Source organism: Meleagris gallopavo, chromosome 11 (genome assembly GCF_000146605.3).
Source record: "Meleagris gallopavo isolate NT-WF06-2002-E0010 breed Aviagen turkey brand Nicholas breeding stock chromosome 11, Turkey_5.1, whole genome shotgun sequence".
Classification (NCBI taxonomy): Eukaryota; Metazoa; Chordata; class Aves; order Galliformes; family Phasianidae; genus Meleagris; species Meleagris gallopavo.
In genome coordinates, this window is record NC_015021.2 from 10013133 (window position 1) to 10025602 (window position 12470).

The 12470-nt window shown below is 44.3% G+C and overlaps 1 long non-coding RNA gene across 2 annotated transcripts; it reads right to left on the bottom strand.

Annotated features, from left to right (window-relative positions):
- Positions 1-3893: 3893 nt before the first annotated feature.
- Positions 3894-11348, bottom strand: LOC104912600. Of its 2 annotated transcripts, none has more exons than XR_794774.2 (3): positions 11028-11348; positions 8959-9145; positions 3894-4925 (listed from the first exon to the last, which is right to left on the bottom strand). It is a non-coding gene; the product is annotated as an uncharacterized LOC104912600 (long non-coding RNA). The 2 variants fall into 2 exon arrangements; XR_002118341.1 differs by lacking the exon at positions 11028-11348 and adding an exon at positions 9821-9853.
- Positions 11349-12470: the final 1122 nt, after the last annotated feature.

Genomic DNA, 12470 nt, shown 5'->3' on the forward strand with positions numbered 1-12470 from the left:
AAACCCTGATTGGTTAACGAACATTTCACAATTTACAGCAGCAAAATGCTGGATGCCATCAAATGCAAGCCAAAGTTAAAGCTATGACTGCTTTAATAATCAATGACTGCAGAGTATTTAAAAAAACAGCTAAGCTTTCAGGGGCTTAAGACTTATTGCTCGCATTTTCTCAGCTTTCTTAAAGAAAAAAGGGGTGTTGTAGAAAATGGTCGAATTTATCATTTATAGCAAAATATTAATGTAGCAGCAGGAGACTTGATGTGGCCATCTATCTACAAGCATTCAGACTTCAAAGGAAGCATAAACACGAAATTAATGGTTTGTCTAGTGTAAAGGAAAAATAAATGCAAATGTAGCCTCATTAATACCAAGTGGGTGACTTCTTGGTTTATGGGGTTTGGATTGATTTTGTCAAAGGCCAATAGATTTATTAAAAATGTCTTTTAAATTTAGCATCCGTATACCCATTAGTTGAAAGAAATAAAATTCTCTGCAATTGCCACCACCTCTCCTCCTCCTCTCCCCCCCCTCCCTGGATGTTGTTTTACCTAAATAAAGTTCTTGCATTAGGACTCACTTTCATACTGAAATATGTCTCTTGTAGGAGCCGCTATAAACGTCAGCATTTTCCACAGCGTTGGTTTATGGGCAGAGTGAATTTTAATGGCATCGTAATCTCACTGCAATCAATTGTGGTACATGGGGCGGGGGGGTTAAAAAAAACCTCAGGGAGTGTCCATTAACCAGAGCTCTGCATCACTCCCCGTGTTCTGGAGCTTGCAAAGGGTGTTTGGGGAATGCTTTCTTCTTTTTTTTTTTTTAATATCTATTCACAAAATGTTTCTTCTTGGTTGTTTTCACCTCATTTTTCACAGCTCGAAGTGAGGTTCCTACCTCTCCTTCTTCCTCAGGATGCATTCTCAGGGTGGGAGATCCCATGCCCTGTGCTCCCAGTGCAGGAGGTGATGATGATGTCTCTGCTGGATGTCACACACACAGCAAGGGCAGCAAAATCATGGCCCATGGGTTGCTTTGGTGCACCTCCTTGTTTTAATCAGCCTGTTTGTCTGCTGCTCCAAAGGAAGAGGCTGAGCTTGCATCCTGTAAGGACCTCTTCTTCTTCTGTGTCTTTTGAACTGCTGAAGCCAACAGGACTCTGCACGAGTTTTCCACCACTAAAGGCAAAGTAGCAACTCTGCTTATTTGCAAAAGCCATAGGATCACATCCCCTCTGAGCCAAACCTTGCAAACAGCAAGGCTGGCTGACGCACAGCATGGAGTTTTCCTTGGGAAAATGAAGGAATATCCCCTTATAATCGCATATCACCCAATTTGTGTTGCTCCTTAGATCACAATTTTCCCCTCCAAAAAACATTAGAGAGTTATCCTGAAAGACAATTCATTGGTTCAACTTGGTCTGTTCAGGCCATTTTAAAGAAAGAACTCAAAGTTGTGCATTCTGTACTTCCATGTGGGTACTGGTGAAAATGGTTGAGTGCCACAGGAGAGAAAGAAAGAGATAGGATGACCTGGGCAATAAAGATATGCTTTGTCAAGTAAAAGACAAGATGAAGGAGACACAGATGACTGGGGAAAGGTGGAGACAAATGGTCTTTGCCCATTTCCTTTGTTAACAATAGAGATGCTTCTTGAGATTAACTTGCTTTAATGAAGAGAAACAGCTACGGATGCATAAGGAGCATCCTTTCCCATAACTCGGTCCTTTTATTTCTGTAACTCAGATCTAATTGCTCAAGCAAACTGCAGAAGTTAGGAAGTTTGCTTTGAATCCTCACGTTCATCGTGGAGAAAAACAGAATTTGATGTCTGTGGTCCTTAGCATGAAAAAATCACAAGAAGTGAAGACTGGATTTCCTAGGACTTGTACATACACCTGCACAGTAATGTAAGAACAAGACTACACCTCCTGCTCTAGTAGAGGATGCCACTTGGGCACAGTGATTTGTCCTGGCTTTCTTGATACCACCAGGTTTGTTCTTACTGTAGATTTTCCTTCCAACAGAACAAAAACAAAATGAAGTTTTGGAAGTGTTTCTTGCAGGAGGAGATCCCATATTCAGAGTATAACTGGAGACCACCTGAGCCATGTTTGCCATTCATAGTGCTGGGTCAGCTACATACACTGAGTACACACACAGCACATAGGCAGACCCATGCATCCACAGACACTAGGCAAGAAATGGGCCAGTTTCCCACAGAAGCTACAGAATGAAAAAGGTGCATGGGAATGCATTTATTCTAAGCAAAATAACAACTTTCCAGCCCTGTGGACTTTCATCAAAAACAGAAATGTTTGCAGCACAGTGGAATCCCTGGGTATCTGTAGCCTAACTGGTAAAAGCTCCCATGCCAAACACACCAAGATGCCTTTCACTCATTGGTGTGTGAATTCCTATTAGAAGTGACCCCATCTGCTGTCACTATCAATGCATAAATCTCTGGGCTGACAGCGATTAGCAGAAGACAAACGGTCAAAAAAAGGTAACACTCTCCTTGACCTAGAAATCATCAATTCAGGAAAGCATCTGAAAACACCCTGGAACCTGTCAGCAGAGCTGGGAGGGGAACAAGTCTCCCGACTCATTTAAATGTTTTAGATGCAAACTGTTTGTCCTACGTGGACAGGTCAGATTGAAAACCAAAATAAGAACAGCAAAACCCGACACAAACGGCGGCTTCACACATGGCTGCTTTGTTTTCTCATACCAGAAAGAAAAAATTTAGAGTAAAAAAACCTGATTGGGTTTCTTATTTGCATCCAAATGCAAACCTTGCTTCAAGGAGAAAAGTGGGTTGGTTTTTTTGGCTGAAAATTCCATTTCAGACGTTGCAGAAAGATTTCCCTGTCACCAGTACCACCCAGTGTGAACCCCTTCCATGGAAGTCTTTCTAGTTGGGTTTTCCTGCACTTCCAAAGATTTTGGTGACGGGGCAGGCTTTGGGAAGGACCCATCCCTGTTAGCAACGTGCTAGGGGTGCTGGTTTTCCTGCATGGGTGTCTCCAGTCCTTTCTCAGACTCTGCAAGCCAAATTTTGGCATGGCCAGAGTGCCATCTCCCCAGCAGGGGATCCTGGTGCCTGAGCACTCCCAGCTCACATTGGTAGCTTTGTTTGGCAAATGAGAGGCAGAACACGGCTAGGAGATGTGTGGTTCTCCTCCTGGTGGAGCCAATCATAGAATGCCTTGGATTGGAAGGGACCTCAAGTATCATCAAGCTCCAACACCCCTGCTGCACCGCAGGGCTGTCAAGCTTCATGTTTAATACTAGACCTCCTCCAGTGAATCTGCATTATTCTCAGTATGGGGAGTGGGAAATCAGGGTGCGTGTGATGGTGGAACAACTCATTTGCAAGGAAAATCCAGTATTCATGGGCACGTCAAACACCCTACGGGTAACTCAACAAACTGACACTCAGAGCTGGTCGGCGATGGGGGTGTAGGTGGGACAGCCCCCGGTGATGTCACTCTGTCTGGTAGGAGTGCCCAACTTTGTGCATCTGGACTTGCATGCATGTCCAGCTTGGAGCAGCTGAAATGGGTGCATGCCCACTTTTGCTTTCCAGCAGCTTCATGGAAATAGCTGCTCTGTGCCACAGCGATGCCAGATCATTGCGGTTGCTGCCTCGATCAGCTCTGCTGCCTCCACTTGTGACCCATTTGTAATGCTCCTGAGAAGTGCTGATGACCTCTCTACTGTCAAAGGTGCCAGTTTAGCACCCAACTCAGCGGAAAAATTATTAAACTTCAGAAGCTTGGGGCACATCTCCCATGCAAAAGATGACCAGGTGCAAGAACACATGGCTAAATTTGGATTCGCCACCACCTATAGATGTAAGAAGACTACCAAGATCTAGCCAAGACTCCTCCTTGCCTTGGGATGGACTCTACCATATGCCCACAAGCTGCCCCGTGACCCCAGCTTAGCCTCTCCATGCCACAGGCAGCCTTTTTATTAAGCAGTGAGCACAGGGAAGCTGCCCAAATGGCAGTCCTTAATGAAAGCTTTTGTCTGGTTGCAGAAAGAGCTGGAAAATACATCTGTCTGCTGCTTCTCCTCCTTCCCCTAAGTGCTTCAGGGCCATTCTGCATTGCCCACGCTGAGAGCAGACAAATAGAGGATTCAGCTGGTTTTGCCTTTCTCATTTCTTCTTTTTAATAGGACTCAGAGAAAAAAAAAAAAATACTTCAGTAAGTGCATTTACATTACATCTGCAGCATCTATAGTATTTTTGCGTGTTCGCAAACAGAAGGAGAGCCTGATTGTTTGGAGGACAACATTGTGAGCCTTGTCTGCCCTATTGCTACCATTTCCCTCTTTGGAAACTTGAATTCAAATCCAAAGCACCAGAGCAGAGCCATTCTGCAGTGGGACAGATCAGCCCTCACTGCACAGGTGAGGCCACCTTGTGAAAAAAAGAAATGAGATTAAAAATTTTCCAGCTTCCAAAATCCAGAAAACAGATGAGATGTGCCTATGGAAAATGATTTTGGGGTGTCCCATCTTGCTCCTCTCTCTTTATTCTTAAGAACAAAATAAGAAAGCATTCAGATCGATTTTTAAACAAGCTGATATTAAAATGAACTTTTTTTTGCAAAATGCCACTTCCTAGCATGTTTAAGCATAGCTTTTGTGCTGTGAAAAGCTCAGGGAGGGAAATTTATTTCTGCTGCCTTTTCAGTGATTCTCTAAGCAGAGCTATCTTCCAGCCTGGGGCTGCAGAGAGCTGGGTGTGAACTTGCTTTCTCTCCTATTGGGAGTTTCTTGAGTTGATAACATGCTCCATAGGGCAAGATGAGGACAGGAAGATGAAGTTTTTCCTGGAGAGTGATGCTATTAATCTTTTTCTTCTCATTTGCTTGGTGCAGTGAGCTTGGTCTTTTCTGTCTGTGGCTGGAAACGTGCCTGAAAATGAAGAACAAATATGAAAACAGAGAAGGCTATTTTAATTTACAGCCACTCTTACCATACAATATATTTGGAGGGCAGTCAAATTGCCCTGCTAAATACCAACTAAATTATCCATAATCTTGTCAAAACATCAAGTCAGGTTTTCTGATTACTGTATCACACTCAGTAATGTGTGTCATGCGCTACTGCATACTCAACCTGGTACCATTTTAACCAATGAGAGCCTGCAATCCACGTGAGAGTGGACTTTGCAACACTCTTAATCCCATCTCCAACAAAGAGGTTTAGAGCCCATAACGGGGCTACGTTACTTTTCTGATGCTAATTCACCTTTAGTGTCTTCTTCCAAAATGGCACGATAGTGCGGTCAACATTTCAACCACAGATTGGGCAAATGAATCTGCATTTTCACGGTGCTGTATCACTGCAGCCTTACCAATTCCTTGCAATATCCCAGTACGTAAGATACAATTTCTCCTGCCTACTCCAATTGGCAACCTATCCCTGTTCAGGTAGCCCTGAACCTTCCTCACTGATCCTAAAGAGACCCTACACACATCACGCGCCAGCCGTGCAGAAAAGCAGGTCTTCATCCTGCATGTATCAACACGAGCCTGAGATAATAAACGAGGAGCTAAAAGAGGAGAGAAATCATCAGGGCTGTTAATTTGACACCGACTCTTTTGATCTCCTCTTTAGATCATAAGGAAAGGGTAAGTGTGCTTCCTTTTAATCTTCACTCCCGCACTTTAAAGGCCTCGGTAACGTTCCCACCAACCAGATCATTTTCATTTGCAACTCTAATTAATCTGTGAATAAATATGCTTCGGAGAGGTGGATTGATTTAAATGAGAGCTGTCTTTTCACCTTTAATCTATAATGCTGCATTTCTGTCTCTTGAGAAAATAGCTCCTAGCTTGCACTCTCTCCCTTTCTCCCCAAGTTCATGCAAGGCTCTTTCTCCTCTTTTTTATTATTATAAAATAATGGCTTCAGCAGGTGAATAAAAGCTTAGGCAAGTTTGACAAAAATGGGAAGCTATTCACCCTTGCTACCTTTAATCTACTGCATTCTCCTCCTAATGAGTGTAAATTACCCTGGCTATTTCACAGAGTCTTTATATGGCATAATATCAGCCGGCAGGCCATTCTCAGAAGGGCGTTTTTATATGATTAGTATTAGTATTATCTTTAATCTTTTGTGGTGTGAAAGCTGAGGACAACACGAGGATCCACACAAAGCAAAGGGGAGTCTGGCAGGGCCTTCATGGCTATGTGAAGGAATGGGTCCTCTGCAGGGAGCATTGGGTAGCAAAGTAGCATCTCAGAGGGTAGAAACCCACCAATAAATTTTAACCCAAATGTGAGAAGCTTGGCTGAAGGCACATTGATGCAGACAATAGGTTCCTATGCCAATGATCAGTGGCTTCAGAAAGGGATGGAGAAGGAAGAGATACTAAGTCCCACCAACTCTCACGTTTGTTTTTTTTTTTTGTTTGTTTTTCCTTTGTGTAGTTGAGGTCTACACTGCAATATAGCAATACTGCAAGCCATCTGCTGCCCATCTCTCTGCAGTGAAGAGGACCAGACTAACTTCTGATGTCAACAGAAACGCTTGCTCTCAGATGCTGCCATTCTGAGAGGCAGTAGAGGCATCACCACCCATGAGGATGCTTCATCACCATCCATTGGAAGGCTGAGCATCATCATCACCTGTGGAGAAGGTTGGGCATCAGCACCCATGGGGAAGATGGGCATCAGCACCTATGACAAGACTGGGCACAACCACCTGTAGGAAATAGAGGCATCATCACCACCCACACGTGTGGCACAAGGAGCAATGCCTGGAGGACCATCTTCTAAGCTCTTAGTACAGAAAGGTTGAAAAGAAAAGCTAAAGGAAAACATCCACCCAAAGCCACTGATGAACAACCAATTAGAGAGAAAGCCAGGAGGAATTCTTGCAATGTAGATCTCAAATTGGCTGGCACCACCAACATAAAGAAGTAACTCTTGACTACTAACAAGAAATCAAACTAGGAATAAGTGCAAAGGAACACTTCAGGGGTGAGTCTCTCATCTTCATTGATGATTTGAAGGTGTTTAAGACACTTCTGGAAATGTTCAAGTCAAATCAGAAGCAGCTGTGGAAGACAGCTACCAAGAGATATATGGGATGTGTTCAGGAAAAGTGGAAGGTATCACACCTTAGGGTTAAATATTCTGCAACACTCGTACTTAAGGCGAAACAAAGCCTGGAAATGTACCATGGGGGCAGGGACTGCCTGAGTTAGACCGGTGCTCACAAGAAAGCAATGAACAGATCATCCACAAAAACTCACATCAGCTGAAGGAGAAGGCTGCTCACAGACTGGGAGCATTGTCACTTTCAGCTCAGAAGCAGCAGATAGATGTGGTGAGCCTTGAATCACATCCCGCAGCCACGTGAGTTGTTGTCACCCCACAGCATCAAGTGGTGTCACCATCCCTGCCAGCCACTCTGCCAGAGCTGGGCTGCATCACAAGGAGAGCAGTCAGGAGGGGTGACTGAACAGAAGAACAGAGCTGACAGATTCCTGCTCCTAAATTTGGGCAGCAATCTGAGAAGAAAGTCAAGTTTACCCATATACTAATAGAATAAATCAGTACAATCCTTCTGGAGCAGACAAGTCCTGGCTTTCCTCTTACTACAAGTTGTAGCCAAGCCATTTGCTAGCCCAGTCTGTTGTTAAATCCCTTCCATCATTCTCTCATCTCAGGATGGTTCAAACCTCCATTATCCCGTTAAATTATGTGTCTTTTCCTTTTTTTTTTTTAATTTTGTCACTTGTGATTATTATTCTCCATTCTAAGACTTCATATTCAGGGATTCATTTGTTTCACTCTTATTATGCGCACTGTATATGTTCAAGGTCGCTAGTTAGTCTATTATTCAAGCAGGCACTTTTCTCCTTTTTTTTATTCCCCCCTCCCCAAAGAGGCTCAGTTCAAGGTCTCGCATTCTCCGCTTTCTCCCCTAAGTTTTTGCCATTTCTTTTTCTTATGAAAACATTTTCCCTTGCCTCACATTCTCCAGCAGCTTCCATTCAATTCAGTCCCTGCTAATATCTCTCCGCAAGAAGCCCAGGGCAGACCCCAAGTCAGCTGCCTCTGCTGTTTTAAAAGAACCAAAGAAAGCTTTTTATTTTCTTAGGCTCTCCAGCAATTTCTTGAGTTGCAAGCTGATGTACAAAGCGTTCTTAGAGGTGACCAGGAGATTTCCATATCATTTGCAGCAGCACCAGCTAAATATCAAACTGCCACGTGGGACGCGGATGATAACCACCCCAGGAAATGAACACTTACATCCTATCCACTAGACATGAATTTTAGCTGTGCTGCTGTTGTTCTTGCTTGCAACAAGAGGTAAAACAGCAAGGGATTGACAAGCAGCTAGTGTTTAATTTTGGATGAACAATGGAAATAAGGCTTCAGCCCACTACATACATACTTGTCAAGTGACAAGATCCTCAACAAAACCCTCCTGTGCTATCCGCCATCTCTCATTATCCAGGTATATTTATGCACATTGTCTGTGCAGGAAAAACTCCTCCTGCTTTGAGCTCTCCCAGGAGGACTCGTGACACCCACTCCTGAGCTTCAGCATGAGGTGCAGTTGTGATTTCATAGCAGGCTTCAAGGCACAGCCATAATTAGAAGATGGAAATTCAGGCACTCGCCACCTGAGATCACAGTCAGAGTCACTCTGTGGGGTGTAGCAGTAAGACTGGGAAGGAGGTGCCTCCCCAGTACATAGCTGGGGCTCCTCAGTGCTGGATTCACACACCACAGAGCCTGGGTGAGCATCACAGCAGTGCCATCACCAGCCCCAAAGAGCAGCTGCCAGGAACTCACACCCCAAGCAAAGCCTCAGGAAGCAAACCCGCACCATGGGGCATGGGAAAGATGTTTACAGACATCCTGTTTTTGTAGTGATCTTAGTTGCATTTGATTTTCCACCAGGTCAACTGCCAAACATAGCTACTTACCGAAGCAGTGGCAGCAGGAGATGAGGAGTTCTGTGCATTCCCATGTCTTCACGCAGCTCCACCCAATATGGCTGCTGGACCATACAGAGCATCCAAAGTCAGAAGGGCCCACCAGCCCTAAGTTGCTGCCACACAGGTAACAGCGCACATTTCATTTTTAATCTGCCCCTCCTCCTCCTCCTTTCAGCTTGAAGAAGAAAAAAAAATAGATTATATTTTTTTGTTTGCCAGGCTCAGTCACAGCACAAGGACATGGGGAAAGACATTCTTTCAATTCTTTGGGCATTGTGGCCAACTGAAATGAGAAACAAGACAAAGCCAGAGAAGAAAAGCTTATTATGGGCAGCCTAGTTGGAAGAAAATGAATCACCCAAACAGATAGGTTTCAATGATCTCAGGCGAACTACACTCTTTATTCCATACACCCGCATCTAATTGTTCAAGAAAATGTTCATCTGCTTCATAATGACAGTCATAATGGAAGTTATGCGAAATAACTAAAAAAGTTTATTCAAGGGTCTGCTTCTGAAAGTACAGCTATAATGCACTTTCTTCAGGAGATTTAATAGAATTTCCTCTCATAGAAATTAGATGGATAACAAGGAATTTTTTTAATTTGAAAACTATGTCGGATGGAACCATAGAATTGCTCAGATTGGAAAAGACCTTCAAGATCAAGTCCAACTTCAACCTAACCATACTACCCTAACAACCCTCCACTAAATTATGTCCCTGAGCACCACATCCAGACAGTTTTTAAACATATTCGGGGACGGTGACTCAACCACCTCCGTGGGGAGCCTATGCCAATGCTTAACAACCCTTTCTGTAAAGTTCTTCCTGATATCCAATCTAAACTTACCCCGGCACAACTTGAGGCCATTTCATATCAGAATCATCACAGAATCATAGAATGGCCTGGGTTGAAAAGGATCACAATGCTCATCCAGTTCCAACCCCCTGCTGTGTGCAGGTCACCAACCAGCAGCCCAGGCTGCCCAGAGCCACATCCAGCCTGGCCTTGAATGCCTCCAGGGATGGGGCATCCACAGCCTCCTTGGGCAACCTGTTCCAAGACTTCCCTGACATTAGATAGGACTTAGAATCAGGTTTATGGAGTGTAGGAGCAGGACAGCCAGATGTTGTTTTAAAAAAGAAAGTAACCGGATAGGAAAACACAGCAGTGCAGGGCTGCCCAGCACCTGCCAAGGTCACCTGTTGGGATGAGAAAACAACACTTGTTCACCTTCAGGACCTAAAACAAGCAGGGACCTCCACTGAGATCTCTTCCCATGATACGTCTAGAGGCCTCCTCCTTTGGTGGAAAGTAGTATAAGATGACCTGATTTGCACAGTTTCCCTGGGCAGAAACAGCAGGAGAAATTCGGACGGTGCAGTGTTTAATGCACAAGCCTAAGCAGACACCTTAAACAATACAAGCCCAGATGGAACAAGAGAGATTGTGGATTCCCCCTTCCTGGAAGCATTCAAGGGCAGGCCGGATGGGATTGTGAGAAACCTGGGCTAGAGGGAGGAGTCCCTGCCTGTAGCAGGGGGATGGGTGCTGGATGATCCTAAAGATCCCTTTCAACCCAAACCATTCTATGGGTTCTGTGAAATAAACCAGTATCTGTAAGGAGCAAAATGGAAACACTCACTGGACTTCCTAGAAAATTCTTAAGACCTAAAGCAATATGCTGAGTACAGCTAAAATTTCACTTTGAAAGCTTAGAGCACCAACGGGAGGCCACTAGTGCACAGATTGGAGTTCACAGCTTGGTGAAAGCCTCCTCCATGCCCACTGATATACCATCTCTAGAGTTGAGGGTGCAGAAGGCAAAGCAGGCTCAGAGGAGCACCAATGAGTGCATCTGGCAAAGTCCTTCAGCTTTTACATACAGCGAAATGCTTCTCTACCTTAACTTAAAATCAAAGCTCTATCACTCTTAGGTAAACCTAAGTGCGTAGGAATATTACCTCCAGCTGGACAGCAAGAGGTTAACAAGACATTGAGAAAATATGTTTTCCTCACTAAAAAAAAAAAAAAAAAAAAAAAAAAGAAGCTTTACTTATTTCCTTCATGAAGTATTCAGCATGCTTCTGTACTCCTTGTCAAACAAAACCACAATGCAGCTTCCAGAGCAGAACATGTTGACATGAGCTTCGGCAGGAGGCAGGATGGCGAAATGCTGGAGGACCAGTTGTTTGCTTGACATCAGCTCTGATCCCTCATCCTTGAGCTGGAGGGAAGGAGAGGCTCCATTAAATGCAGCAGCATCCTGAAGGACGTGACCAACTTAGAAATCCATGAGTCACCCAACCAAAGCTGGGCAGGGGGATAAATCATGTGGCTCAAGTTAGAAATGGGCTGACGTGCTTCACAGAGCTGAGGACCGAGAAAGTGGGTGGGCAGTTCAGCTTCCACTCTGAAGCAGCTGTAAGTTTCCTTTCCTATTTATCTTTAATAATTATTTCATTTTAAAGGAAATACAGCATTTTTACTCCACACCTCCTCTCCCCATAGGATCCACTGGACTGCTCTAAGTGCTGATGTCAGGGGCAGACGGGGGTGAGGACAGAACATATGAAGCTGTACAATAATGCAGAATCTGGGGACTCTTTTAGAGTCCAGAAAGAGCCAGGCACCCAGAAACATCCAGCAGGCCCAAAAGTTCCCACAGCAGGACTTCTGAGGACCCACTGCAGCCCCAGACCTCCCATCAGCCCCAGGCAATGGAGCAGGTTGCTCAGCTCCTCCAAGCGCTATTTCAGCTTAGAACCTTGGTAGCTCAGCTAGGACATCTGAGAGCTGCATGCAGCTCTTGGTGGTAGGAGGTTGGTTCTTGCTGGAAGAGTACTTACAGGAATAGAAAGCAGCATTATACCTTTCATTTTATATACAGAAAGCATTGTATGTCAGTCCTTTTGTCTGAGAGCACGCCTCTGATCACTGTTTTCACATGCAAGCCTTTTGAAGACAATAAAGTTTCTCAGAAAAGCTTCAGCTAGGAAGACAGTTGAAATGCACCTGGAGTTTAAGTGTAAAGTTATAATATTCAAGGTTTATGAAAGCAACAAGCTGAGGTTTCCCAGGGAGCTAATTGCTCAGCTTCCAGTGGCATTTCAAAGCAGATTTCAGGAAATAAACTCCTGTCTGTTAACATCATTTAGAACCAAGAAAAACAAAAGCACTTCTTCTATCGTCAGTGATGTAGCACCCACTCAAGGAGGAGCCTTTGGTCTAATTATAGACCTTTTGAGCTTATTGCACTGACCAGCAGTGCTGAACAGTCTACCTCTGGAGCAGGAGGCCCTAAGAGCATCGTGCTTTGCTAAGACCATGCTGGAGGCAGGAAACCTGGAAGATATCCTGAGCAGTTGAGTGAAACCATCCCCTGATTACAGGTACTCCATAGAGCAACCGAAGGGCTAATCACTATCTTAAATTAGTGGAAATTTAAGCTAAAAAAGGTTTCATTCTCATTTTTATTTTACAAACAACAACAACAACA